This window comes from Peromyscus californicus, unplaced genomic scaffold (genome assembly GCF_007827085.1).
Source record: "Peromyscus californicus insignis strain IS unplaced genomic scaffold, ASM782708v3 Scaffold_9__1_contigs__length_137607984, whole genome shotgun sequence".
NCBI lineage: Eukaryota > Metazoa > Chordata > Mammalia > Rodentia > Cricetidae > Peromyscus > Peromyscus californicus.
Genome location: NW_026294617.1, coordinates 57,011,589 through 57,026,512, shown reverse-complemented (window position 1 = coordinate 57,026,512; position 14,924 = coordinate 57,011,589).

The window sequence follows — 14,924 nt, the reverse complement described above, 5'->3', positions numbered from 1 at the left end:
ACACACACACACACACACACACAGAGAGAGAGAGAGAGAGAGAGAGAGATCTGCAAAAAATACGTCAATCAGAAATCTTTAAATACAAACAAAAGATTTTTTAAAATTCCTAAGCAAAATAAAAGTGGACAAAAAAATTCTTCAAAAGTACTATTAAGTTAATTTTGTCTTGGCCGTTTATTGCTGGGCATGAGACCTGCACTTAAGTGTGATTTGTATGCCTAATGAGACGCCATAGGAGAAAATTAATTTTTCCTTTGCAAGTAATTATCAATTAGAGATAGTTTTTTAGTGAGGAATAAGAGGTTGCACCCACTTTCCCATCTAACACTTGGCATCCCATCTGGCTTGAAAGTGTGCAGACACCATGCATGCTACCTCAGTCTCTTTCCATTATCAATACCCTTACTTGCTCTGTAAAATTCATTTGACCTACCCATTCAATAGGTGTAGGCAGAGTTTTACCCTCCTGGGAGCCACTTTCAAATTGCCACACAGAGGATTATATTAATTATAAATGCTTGACTAATAGCTCAGGCTTATTACTAACTTGCTCTTAAGTTTAAATTAATCCATTTCTCTTAATCTATATGTTGCCACATGGCTTATGACTTCCTGAGTAGCTGGCTCATGTCGCTCTGACTCTGCCCTTCTTCCTCCCCGCCCTAAAATTTTCAGTTTAGCTTTCCGGTCTAGCCTTATTCTGCCTTGCTATAAGCCAATCTGTTTTTTATTAACCAATGAGAGCATACAGAGGAATATTCCATAGCAAATAGGTGTCTGGTTTGCTTCCTTTATAGTCTATCATAACTTTGATTAAATAAAAAACATTGAAGCTACAGTGCTATGCCTGGTTCGTGCATGGTACTTACATGAATTAACATGTTTCTTCTTAGTTTTAATGCAAAAAAGACACTAAGCTTAGCATAATTTTTCTATCTGGTCATTTACAAAGCAGTAATTTAAAAATAAGATTTTTCAGACATGTAAATATCAATAATTTATTGTCAGTTTTATTTAAGGGTGTTATTACTAGTAGTGCAACCATGTTGCAGTGGAGTTTCACACATCCATGAGTATCTGGGTAGCACAAACTAGATTGTGTCGATGAGAACAATGAGGGGACACAAATGTGGATGAATGAGGAAGGGGAAGGCAAATCTGGGAGGAGTTGGGAGGGGTGAATGTGGTTCAGAAGTCATTGTTGAAATTCTCAATGAACCAGTAAAAAACATGCTTCCATATTAAATAAAAATAAACTTAAAACTAAAAACAAACAAAATATCCCGGTTCTCTCTCTCTACATAATTTAGAGATTTATTTTGATTTTAAATTATAGACTAACCCTCTATCTTAAAGCAGTTCATCCCCCTGTGTAAAATATAATGTATGTATTTAAACACTTTTTTTCTTTCCTTTTGCATACCAGCTCCTGTTCCCCCTCCCTCCTCTTCTCCTGCTCCCCTTACCTATCCCTATCTCACCCCCATCCCCTTCTCATAGAGGGTAAGGCCTCCCTTGAGTAGTCAGCATAGGCTGTCATATCAAGTTGGGGCCAGACCTAGCCCCTCCCCCCTGAATCAAGGCTGAGTAAGGCATCCCATCATAGGGAATGGACTCTAAAAAGCTAATTTGTGCAACCGAGATAAATCCTGGTCCCATTGCCAGGTGACCCACAAACACATCAAGACACACAGCACTCGCCAACATTCAGAAGCCCTAGTGTGTTCTCATACAGGCTCCTCAGCTCTCAGTTCAGAGTCCATGAGGTCCCACTAGCTTGGGTTAGCTGTTTCTGTAGTTTTTCCCATCATGATTCTGACCCCACTTGCTCTTATAATCCTTCCTCCCTCTCTTCAACTGAACTCCAGGATCTTGGCCAAGTGCTTTGCTGTGGGTCTCTGTATCTGCTTCCATCAGTCACTGGATGTAGGCTCTATGATGACAATTAGAGTAGACACCAATCTGAATGCAGGGGAAGGTTAGTTCAAGTACCCTCTCCACCATTGCTATGAGTCTTAGCTGAGGACAATCCTGTGAGTTCCTGAGGTTTTCCCTAGCTGCAGATTTTTCCCCATCCACTTATGGTACAATCTGTCAAGATATCTTTTTCATTGCTCTCCATCCCCATCTCTCCCCCACGTTCCCCCATGTTCCCACCCCCCTTCCCCTCCTATCCCCTCCCTCTGTTCCCCCCTCCTAGTCTACCAAGGATATCTTAACCTTTTCCACTTCTTGGGGTGATGCGTGTGTGTCCCTCTTAGTGTCCTCCTCTTTATTTAGCTTCTCTGGGGTTGTGGATTGTAGCCTGGTTATCCTTTGCTTTGTGTCTAATATTTACTTATGAGTGAGTACATGCCATGTTTGTCTTTCTGGGTCTGAGGTATCTCATTCAGGATGATTTTTTTCTAGTTCCATCCATTTGCCTACAAATTTCATGATGACATTGTTTTTTTTTACCACTGTATAATACTCTATTGTGTAAATATACCACATTTTCTTTAACTATTCTTCTGTTGAGGGACATCTAGGTTGTTTTCAGGTTCTTACTATTATGAATAATACTGTTATGAACATAGTTGAGCAAATGTTTTTGTGGTGTGGAGGAGCATCTTTTGGGTATATACCCAGGAGTGGTATTGCTGGGTCTTGAGGTAGGTTGATTCCCAATTTTCTGAGATACCACCATACTGATTTCCAGAGTAGCTGTTCAAGATTGCATTCCCACCAGCAGTGGAGTGTCCCCTTTCTCCACATTCTCTCCACATAAGCTGTCATCTGTGTTTCTGATCTTAGCTATTTTGACAGGCATAAGATGGTATCTCAGCATCATTTTGATTTGCATTTCCCTGAAGGCTAAGGATATTGAAGATTTCCTTATATGTCTTATGGCCATTTGAGAGTCTTCTGTTAAAAATTCTGTTTATTTTGTAACCCATTTTTTTTAAATTGGATGATTTGATATTTTGCTGTCTAGTTTCTTGAGTTCTTTATATATTTTGGAGATCGGCCCTCTATCTCATGTGGGGTTGGTAAAGATCTTTTCCCATTCTATAGGCCACCTTTTTTTCTTACTGACTATGTTCTTTGCTTTACAGAAGTTTTTCAGGTTCAGGAGGTCCTATTTATTAATTGTTGATCACAGGGTCTGTGCTACTGGTGTTATATTTAGGAAGTAGTCTCCTGTGCCAATGCATTTAAGGCTACTTCTTACTTTCTCTTCTATAATGTTCATTGTAACTGGATTTATGTTGAGGTCTTTGATACCTTTGGACTTGAGTTTTGTGCATGATGACAGATATGGATCTATTTGCATTCTTCTACATGTAGATATCTAGTTTTGCTAGCACCATTTGTTGAATATGCTTTCTCTTTTTCATTGTATATTTTTTGCTTCTATGTCAAAAATCAGGTGTTCATAGGTGTGTGAAGTGATATCAGGGTCTTCAATTTGATTCCATTGATCAAATTGTCTGTGCCAGTTCCAAACTATTTTTTTTTATTATAGCTCTATAGTAGAGCTTGAAGTCAGGGATGGTGATGCCTCTGGAAGTTACTTTTTGTATAGGATTGGTTTGGCTATCCTGGGATTTCTTGTTTTTGCATATGCAGTTGAGTTTTGTTCTTTCATTGTCTTTCAAGGTGAGGAATTGAATTGTAACCCCCTAACTTAAAGCAGTTCATTGGTAGAGCATGAGACTCTTAATCCCAGGGTCGTGGGTTCGAGCCCCACGTTGGGTGCCAGTTGCCCTGGCCAGCAGGGCTTCAGTGGGTTCTCGACCAACTTAAGGACAGAATGATAGGGACAGGAGACCCAAAGGAAATACACCAAGTCAAGATTCTGATCAAGGTGCCACCTTATTTTTCTCCAGGAGGGTTTATATAGTTCCTGCAGGGTGGGGGGAGCAAGAAGCTGTTATCTGCATAAGGTGGGGCAAGCTAACAGGATGTTTGTGTAGGATGTTTACAGGGTGAAAAGGTCAAGGGTTCTACTCAATGTCCTGTTGCTAGGCAATCTGACTGTAAGATGATCTAATTCCCTGTCTTATTGGGAGTCTGTATTTTTCCACTAATTAGAGATTCTGTCCTTGTCCCTGACACCCCTGTTTAAATTATATCACACATTGTTATGTTTGTTAATTGATACAATGACATTAGAATAATCCTACTTCTAAGGGTTAATCACATGGACATTCTAAGGAGATATAAAATCTCAGAGAACTAATGGTGAGTGCCATTATGCCTTCAACCCATCATCTATTTGATTACACAGTTGGCATTATAGCAACTACACAATGTTTCAAGATCATAACCAAATTATCTTTGTTCAGAGTGTTGCTTAAGTATTGATAAAGGTAGGGTGTACTATCCAAAAACTGGCTGCCTTGACTTATGATTAAAAATAATTTCTTTGTGCAGTGGTAGAAGAAACATACCTTAACTAGTAAGTTATACTCTGCTTATTGGTGTGAAAAAAAGTGTAGAACTTTGCAGATAATCCTGACTAAATGCTGGAGGAACACATTTTGCTAAAGTACTGAAATAATGTAAGATATTGGATAGCAGGCTCTTTGCTAACTTTTTTTTTTTTTATTTTGCAATACAGTTCAGTTCTGTGTATCAGCCACGGATTCCCTTGTTCCCCCCCCTTCCGTCCCCCTCACCTTCCCCCCAGCCCACCCCCTATTCCCACCTCCTCCAGGGCAAAGTTTCCCCTGCTGACTGAGATCAACCTGGTAGACTCAGTCCAGGCAGGTCCAGTCCCCTCCTCCCAGGCTGAACCAAGTGATCCTGCATAGGCCTCAGGTTTCAAACAGCCAACTCATGCAATGAGCACAGGACCCGGTCCCACTGCCTGGATGCCTCCCAAACAGATCAAGCCAATCAACTGTCTCACCCATTCAGAGGGCCTGATCCAGTTGGGGGCCCCTCAGCCATTGGTTCATAGTTCATGTGTTTCCATTCGTTTGGCTATTTGTCCCTGTGCTTTATCCAAAAGTCTTGGAGCGATCAGCAATACAGGGAACATACCTAAACATAATAAAGACAATTTAAAGCAAGCCAACAGCCAACATCAAATTAAATGGAGAGAAACTCAAAGCAATCCCACTAAAATCAGGAATGAAGCAAGGCTGTCCACTCTCCCCATACTTATTCAATATAGTACTTGAAGTTCTAGCCAGAGCAATAAGACAACATAAAGAGATTAAGGGGATACAAATTGGAAAGGAAGAAGTCAAGCTTTCCCTATTTGCAGATGACATGATAGTATACTTGAGTGACCCCAAAGATTCAACCAAGGAACTGATACAGCTTATAAACACCTTCAGCAGCATAGCAGGATACAAGATCAACTCAAGAAAATCAGTAGCCCTCCTATATACAATGGACAAAGAAGCTGAGAAGGAAATCAGAGATACATCACTCTTTGCTAACTTTTGTGTAATCAAGATGCCCATGGATTGAACACTGGGATTTGTATAAGGAAGGCATATGCTCGACTGCTAAGCTACATCCTAAGCTCATGTATCTCTGCTTTTGATTAGCTATGTACACTGAACAAATTACCTAATCCCAGCCATGTTTTATATTAAAATGAATAAAATATTTCTTTTACATGATTTTTGTTATCACTAGAAAAATTAAAAAAAAAACCTACTTATGCAAGAGAAAGGATGATGGGTGCTCTGGAAAGAAGAATCAAAACAAGAGATTGAAAATATGGTTTAGTTTTATTTGGATGCATATGGTTGTTTGTTCCTATTCATTATAATAAACTAAGCTTAAAGAAGTATAACATGTGGAGAAGAAATGTATTCATCCAGTTCACACTGTCACAGAAAGTTATTTTTTTGTTTGATGAAAATGTACATTGTCAATAATTTTATTCCACCTTCAGAATAACTCAATCATGCTGTCTCATTTAGCCAGCAGTATGTCAGCCCTCTTGCTGTTTCCAAACTGCATTGTTTTTCTTCTTTCTGTCATGCCCCAAACTTACCCTTCCTTGGGGGCACTCTTCTCTCTCCATATAGGTAAAGGAGGCTGTGGATAAACTTCTGTGAATTTCGCAGTCTGTATTTGTGCTTTATATTACGTTCATCTTTCTAATTCTAGCAATTTTTCAAACCTCTTGAAATTATCTATTTTTAGTCAGTACGGTTATGTATGACAATTTCCCTATATTCAATATGTATAATTCTGTATCTATGAACATATGAGTAAATGTATTTATATTCTATTTATCAACTATCTGTATACCAATCAACTATCATCTTTTCATTACCATTAGAGATTATTTCCATGTTCCTACATATGCCAAACTCTGAGAATGCTCAAGTCTCTCACAAAAATAACAAAATTTACATATAATCTGCACATATCATCCATAGGTTTTTAAAAAATTTTAATATGTGCAAGGCCCTATCTGGTCTTGTATGCTTCTCAATTCTTCTCTCTAAGGTTCCTGAGCTACCACACCCAGCTCCATCCGTTTATTTTTTGTAATCTCCAAATTACTTATAACCCATAGTATAATACAGATAGAAATAAGTGGTTTTTTACTGTGTCATCTGGGTTTAGAAGAAAGGGTTATGGATATATTCAATATAATTTTAACCTTTTTCCCCAGGGTGGATAATGAACCCACAATCTAGTTTCAAAAGTCTCTCTATGGATGTGTTATAATTTATGTGTAGACAAATACAGAGGATTCAATGATAGGTCTGCCATCTATTTAGTTATTACACTGCATTTATCCATTTTCTATTTATGTATAATTCCTTTTATTGCCATGAAATAGCTAGACTAGTTTTAATGTGGTAAATCCAAAGCCTAAAATCAGTGACTTAATCAGCAAATATTTTCTTTTCACATTAGATCTATCAGGAGTATGTAGTCACTGCATTGCTTTGCTGTGTGAAGTCACAAACTGGAATGTTCCTGTACCAGTAACCAGAAATACGTGAAGGATGCCACTTACAATTAAATACTCTGTCCTCAAAATAGCACTCATGGTTCAATACATAAATTCTATGTCAAGTTCATCCATGTACTCACATTACAGTGCTACAAAGGCTTGAAGAGCAGCAGTGGCTCCCATGATAACTCACAATTCTCATCAGTCCAACAGCATAATCATGCCATTGTATTTAATGTTCAAGGTCTCTGGTATTCAGATTTCATGGCTTGGGTCCTGGGACCCTGTCAATGGGTGGCAAGGGAAATCAGAAAGGACAGAAACATAGACAATTGTACCATAAAGCTGAGATCATGTGGTCTTGTGCACTCTGACAGAGAGCACCCACTGCTGCCATGAACCCACACCCCCAGATTCATTTTTAAGTACAACACAGAGGGAGGGAAGGGTGAGCTAGGTTCAATATAAGGTGTCTGTAGAAAAGAAGTCTCAGGCTTTAAACATTCAGGAGGAGAAAGAATCTACAATTGCTAGATCTTTTACACTCAAACCTGTATGAGAAGTCTTTGCCAACTTCAAGTCTAGTTTGTGTAGCTAGAGTTTTCCTGCCTGGCCCACAGTCAGGACAAATCTCTATTACCCGCCAGTCCCACAGCAGCTCAGACCCGACCAAGTAAACACAGAGACTTATATTGGTTACAAACTGTTTGGCCTAATGGCTCAGGCTTCTAGCTATCCAATTCTTACATTTTAAATTAATCCATTTCCATTAATCTATACCTTGCCCCATGGCTCGTGGCTTACCAGCATCTTCACATGCTGTTTGTCATCATGGTGGCTGGCAGTGTCTCCCTGACTCAGCCTTGCACTTCCCAGCTTTATTCTCCTCCTTGTCCCGCCTACACTTCCTGCCTAGCCAATGGCCAATCAGTGTTTTATTTATTGACCAATCAGCAACACATTTGCCATACAGAACATCCCACAGCACTTCCCCCCCTTTTTTTTTTTCAAAAAGGAAGGTTTTAACCTTAACAAAGTAAAATTACATTAATTTTGAATTTGGGCGTAGCTTCTCTTACTACTTCCTGCTGGAGGGGGGCGCTGTATCTTATGGGGACAAAAAGAAAATTTTAGGATTATGGAGTAGTCCGTGAGGGTGTATCGTCTCAGCCAGTTGCCTTGAAACGGTTCTGGATGTTGGATCATCTGGGCCATGGTGTCATTGGAGACCTTTCAGGGGGTCTTGGCTGGTCAAACCTGATGTATCTTAATCTGGAACAAATCCATAGCTTTTGGCTTTCTGTGGGAACAAAAGCAGAGACTCTTTTCCAAAGCAACATATCCTTATATCCAAATTTTGAAGTCAAGGTAACTTTAAAATATACATTTTGGCATAACTCAACAGCTTTACAATCAAATGTTTTTCTGCAGTTAAAAATCCCAAAGACAACACAATCCAGATTCTCTGTGTAATATTCATCTTCACGTGGCTTATTTTTTATATTAATTTTACTATCTCTTTAAAGATTTTATTTTTTAAAACTATATATTTGTTTCTATAACTGTATATATCACCTTTTTTGTCTCTTTCAAGCCTACGTCTATTTTGCACACATTGTAAACTATTACATCTGAATCTGTCTTATTGTGAATCTCTTGCTTTAAACTGCAGCAGCTGTGGCTGCTGGCTCTGCCCACCTCAGCTTCCCAACATGGCGTTTTCCACCAGCTCTGGGAGCCATCGTGGGTCTCTATGCTTTTATCCAAGCACCGTGTAGCCCAAAAACCTCTTTTTTTGTTGTTTTGTACTAACAAAGGCTAAATCCACCACGCAGCTTAATGTGCCATTTGCAGAGGCCTCATTCCCGCCATACTGCAGGTCGAGTGAGCACGCTAGGAATCCACAAGTAGCTCAAACCGGCAGCTGCTGCTCATTTGAGAGTGACAATTAGGAACTGTTTTTAGCTCCGTTTTAGAATTATTTCTCAGGTTTTAGGTGGAAACTCTTGCCCCACGTTGGACGCCATTTGTAGCTAGAGTTTTCCTGCCTGGCCCACAGTCAGGACAAATCTCTATTACCCGCCAGTCCCACAGCAGCTCAGACCCGACCAAGTAAACACAGAGACTTATATTGGTTACAAACTGTTTGGCCTAATGGCTCAGGCTTCTAGCTATCCAATTCTTACATTTTAAATTAATCCATTTCCATTAATCTATACCTTGCCCCATGGCTCGTGGCTTACCAGCATCTTCACATGCTGTTTGTCATCATGGCAGCTGGCAGTGTCTCCCTGACTCAGCCTTGCACTTCCCAGCTTTATTCTCCTCCTTGTCCTGCCTACACTTCCTGCCTAGCCAATGGCCAATCAGTGTTTTATTGATTGACTAATCAGCAACACATTTGCCATACAGAACATCCCACAGCAAGTTTGTATGGGCAAACAGTGTTGCCAGTTTTCCAGGAGTCTGAGGTCTGAGTTTTTGTCAGGACTGTGGCCATGTCAATAATATACACTGACTCACTCAAGGCTTCATCTGATTTCTACACTCTGGGCTACCTACAGTTGTCTCTGCACCAGGCCCAGGTGGTTATTATCTTGATCCAGATATTTATGAAACACAAACAAAATCTTGTTTCCTCTTTGTATCCTCAGCATCTTATCAGTTGTTATTGGTGAGACAGAAATAACTGATAAATGTCTTCCTTTCATTATTTAAAGAAGAGAGAACAGTTCTTTGCACTTGGGGATGCTGAAATGCCTTGGGCATCCAGCATTTTCCTTCATACTTCTCTAGGGAGAAGCATCCTTACTCTGCCAGGTCTTTTTCTCTCTATCTGAAAATGAGACCTTACTCAGTGTCTATCCGTGTGAGTTTTGAACAACATTCTTTAGCCAATATAATGGGCATAGTCATCTGGAGATATATGTTTTACTCTAGGTCATGGATTATTATATTTTCTTTCAGCTACCTTAGTGAATGTGGTCTTCTCCAAAGTGTAGTGAGGTTTTCATCAATTAAATATACATCACTTCCCAATACTGACAACTTAACATATGGCCAGGGGATGTAGATCAGCAGTAGAAAGCTTGCTTAGCACATAGAAGTCCCTGGATTCCATTCATATCATTCAAATCTAAAAGGAATGAATTTAGCTGCAGCTACCCGATGTTAACATAATCTCAGAGGACATCTGATTGAAACAGTGTGTCACAAGATCTGTGGTGTTGGCAGCAACACTACAACATGAATTGCATATATTTAAATATCTGCAAATCTTAAAACATGTAAGAAGAACATGTAGCATTACCTTTATGTCAAAAATACCTTAGTTTACAAAAAAATGTTCAATATATTTGGAAGCTATTCAATGCTCCAAACTCATTTGTTTTCTCATTATGAAATACCTAACAATTCATAAACTTCTTATGAGTGCTATGATCCCCTTTAATTATGTCAACTCCTTTGACACAGGTTTTACACAGGGCTGAAAATATCTAGCCTCTGCTGCAGCTTTGGCTCCGTATAATGGCAACACTCCATAAAGTGGCTAAAATCATGACATGGTTCACATGATCTTTTGTTGTTGTGTGTCTACTCAGTTCTTCTCTTCTTTTCTTTCTCTAACACATTCTCATTTTATAAAATTTATCCTTATCATTTTATATATGAATTACTATATTGGTTACATCACTCTGTACAATTCATAATGAGGCTTCTGCTTTAAAAGCTCATTGTACCTTGGTACTATCCTAGCATTTCTGAGAGATGAGATTTGTGGGTTTGATAAGCATTTTTTTTTTCCTCAGGAAAAATAGCTGAGAAGGTTAAATCAGATAGAAAATATGTTATAACACAGAGATTCTCAAAGTGAAGACTTTACTAATTCTGGCTACTGATTATTCAAGTAATGACAAAATTCTGTGAATATCGATGGACAGCCTATCTGCAAATATCATAATGATTGGACATACATGCTGTGGAACCACATAACAGGAAACGAGCATTGAGAAAGATCATGAAACCCAATACTCTCCTCTTCTGAACAGTATATGGTAAATTTATGCAATTATATTACTTCACATTTATAGTAGGTTTATAAATATATGATACTTATACTTTAAGTAAATACAGAAGTTTATCATTTCAAAATAGCATTAAATCCTCTCCTGGTCACTATCACCCTAGCAGTAGCAGCACCATAGACAGAGACTACTTACTGGTCACTATGTGAGAGAAAGGCATTTTTTGTTTTGTTTTACTTTGATGCTCCCCTAAACTAATGGAGTAGGTGCTAAAGATAAATTTCCTCTGTTTTCAAAGAGAGAACAGAGGGTTCTATAATTTTAAATAAACTTTTGAAGTACACATGATTGTTTGCACTACTTAGTTTAAAAATGTTTTATGAAAGCCGGGCGGTGGTGGCGCACGCCTTTAATCCCAGCACTCGGGAGGCAGAGCCAGGCGGATCTCTGTGAGTTCGAGGCCAGCCTGGGCTACCAAGTGAGTTCCAGGAGAGGCGCAAAGCTACACAGAGAAACCCTGTCTCGAAAAACCAAAAAAAAAATGTTTTATGAGAAATGTCCTATTCTTTCAATGTAATGGTTTTTAAAATCTTTGTAAGATGTAAAATTTGGCAGATATAAAGTATCATGCATTTGAATAGCATTAAATTAGAATAAACTGCAACTTGACACTAATTTTATTAAACTGTCTTTTTTCTTTTCATTTTTTAGTATAATATTATATTTAATTATGTTCATCAATTTGCACAACTTACTGGAATGAACTCTCTCTGAAAAAATTAAAACTACATTAATAAAATGAATCTTCTGAAAAATTTTATAAAGAAACATTAGAACGGTTTTCAGTAATGGAACAACAGCAAAATGGGAAATTGAAAGGATTAATGAACTGGTAGTAATATGACTAAAAATGTCTGTTAAAAATAGAAAAATTATCAGCCTCACCAATGCAGTCAAATAATAGAAATTTCATTATATAACTATAGTATTTTAAGGATAGAAGTATACTAACATTCACATTAGACTTCAAAAAAAATTGTAATGAGTTCAAATTTCATAGCTTACATATATAATATATATGTACATTTTATATACATAGAATTTAAATATTCATAGATTTTATCACACTATTTATTACACTCCAAAACACAGAAAATGCCTTAGAGGGTACAATGTACAGAAGTGTTTAACATAAATACTTAAATGTTCTAATGTTGCGGGGCGGTGGTGGCACATTCCTTTAATCCCAGCACTCTTTTGGGAGACAGAGCCAGGCAGATCTCTGTGAGTTCAAGGCCAGCCTTGCTACCCAGTGAGTTTCAGGAAAGGAGCAAAGCTACACAGGGAAACCCTGTCTCGAAAAACAAAAAAAAAAAAAATTCTAATGTTAATTGATGTAAGAATGTACATATTTTATAATGTATAAACATTGGTAAATTTTCATAATCATTATTATTATTATTATTAAACATTTATTATATTTTAAGCTAGTTTTGTGAAATAGGGACAAAGGCATTTATTTGGCTTACATGAGGGATGCCAAGGCAGGAACTCATAGCAGGAACCTGGAGGCAGGAACTGAAGCAGAGACTGGAAGAATGTTGCCTGTTGGTTTGCTAGCTTGCAAGATTGCTGGCTTGCTTCTCATGACTTGCTTATTCTTCATTCTTAAACCACTCAGAACTAACTGCCCAGAGGTGGCATCACCCTTAGTGGACTGAACTCCACAAATTATTAATCAGTAAGCTGTACCTACAGACTTCCCTACAGGCAATCCACTGAAGGCATTTTGCAGTTGATATTCCTCTTCCCAGGGACCCCTGCTTAGTTCAGGTTGAAAAACAGAAACAATTTCTTATTTGATGATCTCTGGACTCCAGTTCTGTGGTGGTCCTGTACCATTAGCTGAGCAGTGAGTTAGAAGAGGCAACTGGGAAGATAAAAGCTTGTGGTGCATGAGAACTTTTTTCTTTGGAATTAGGGACAAGGCGGAGATCAGGACCCTGTCTGTGTGTATGAGGAAGAGAAGCACTTCTGACAGATCTGGAGTGAGGCACATGGAAGGAGCAATGAAATGAAAACTCCTATCTTAGCTGGAAAATCCTTTCCCATTAAGTAACCCTGAAAGTACAATTAAATCTGGTGAGGTGGGTGAGTAAGGCTGTCATACCTACCCCAACAATAGGGAAACAAGGAGAGGTGAGACCCCAAAACTCCTAGAGTGGCTCTGGTGTCCAGAAGGAAAGAAACACGGATAGCTTCCATGCTGCGTTCTGGGTTTCCTGGGAGCCTGTGGCCAAGCGTAGGTCTGCTGGAGGTCTTAGCTTGATGTTCCCATTACACCTTGGTGTCTGGGTTCTATAAAAACAGACTTTAAAATAATCTGTCTCTGATAAAGCTTAAAACATGTTCCAATCTCTCTTTTTCTCTCATTTACACTAACCAATACAAGCAGAGTACTAAACACTACCATGGTCAGTAATTTTCTCATGGCTGCTTCTTAATCTGTTCAAAACTTCTCCCAAGCTCCTGAAACCAGCTTAAGTCCATCTGGACAGGACAGATGTACTTCAGGCTTTTCCTGTCTCATCAGCATCCTGTCAGACACAAAAGCGGCCAATGTGCCAAGCCAAGAGGAATGGACTGCTCCAGGGCAACAGGACAGCCTAACCCACCATCCCAAGATGTCTGTTTACTTTAGAAGCTCCCCTCCCTATTCCCCCAAAGAGCCAACTGATGCTCACAAGTCAGCTGGAAGCAGTTTTTCCAGGAGAAACGATGCCCCCATTCCTATTCACTTGCTTATTTTTTTTCATTTTGCAATAAAATTCAGTTCTACATATCAGCCACAGATTCCCTTGTTCTCCCCCCTCCCGCCCCCCCTCACTTTCCCCCCCAGCCCACCCCCCATTCCTACCTCCTCCAGTGCAAAGCCTCCCCCGCGGACTGAGATCAACCTGGTAGACTCAGTCCAGGCAGGTCCAATCTCCTCCTCCCAGGCTGAGCCAAGCGACTCTGCATAGGCCCCAGGTTTCAAATAGCCAACTCATACAATGAGCACAGGACTCGGTCCCACTGCCTGGATGCCTCCCAAACAGATCAAGCCAATCAACTGTCTCACCCATTCAGAGGGCCTGATCCAGTTGGGGACCCCTCAGCCATTGGTTCATAGCTCATGTGTTTCCATTCGTTTGGCTATTTGTCCCTGTGCTTTATCCAACCTTGGTCTCAACAATTCTCACTCATATAAACCCTCCTCATTCTCACTAATTGGACTCCCAGAGATCCACTCGGGGCCTAGCCATGGATCTCTGCATCCAGATCCCTCAGTAGTTGAATGGGTTTTTAGCACGACAATTAGGGTGTTTGGCCATCCCATCACCAGAGTAGGTCAGTTCAGGCTGTCCCTTGACCATTGCCAACAGTCTGTTGTGGGGGTATCTTTGTGGATTTCTGTGGGCCTCTCTAGCACTTTGCTTCTTCCTATTCTCATGTGGTCTTCATTTACCATGGTCTCCTATTCCTTGTTCTCCCTCTCTGTTCTTGATCCAGCTGGAATCTCCTGCTCCCCCAAGCTTTCCCTCTACCCTTGCCCTTCACTACCCCCACTCATGTCCAGGCTGTTCATGTAGATCTCTTCCATTTCTCCATCATTGGGCCATCCTCGTGTCTTTCTTGGGGTCCTGTTTTCGAGGTATGTGTAGGTTGGGGCCTGGGGTCTTGCATTGTCTTGCATCATCAGTGAATACCGTGTGGTCACGCAATCGCTGCCATAAAAAGCCGGATGCAGACCCCCACCCTTCTCTTTCCGTTTCCTCTCTGATCTCTGCTCTGCTCTCCACTTCCCTCCCCTACCAGGCCTGGCTCCTACCTGCTATCCCCTCTTCTTTCTAATAAAGTTCTGTATAACTCTGGTAGTCATGGCCATGACCCGTGACTTTTCTGCCGGCAACCAGTGCCACCAACCAGAGCTGTTTAAC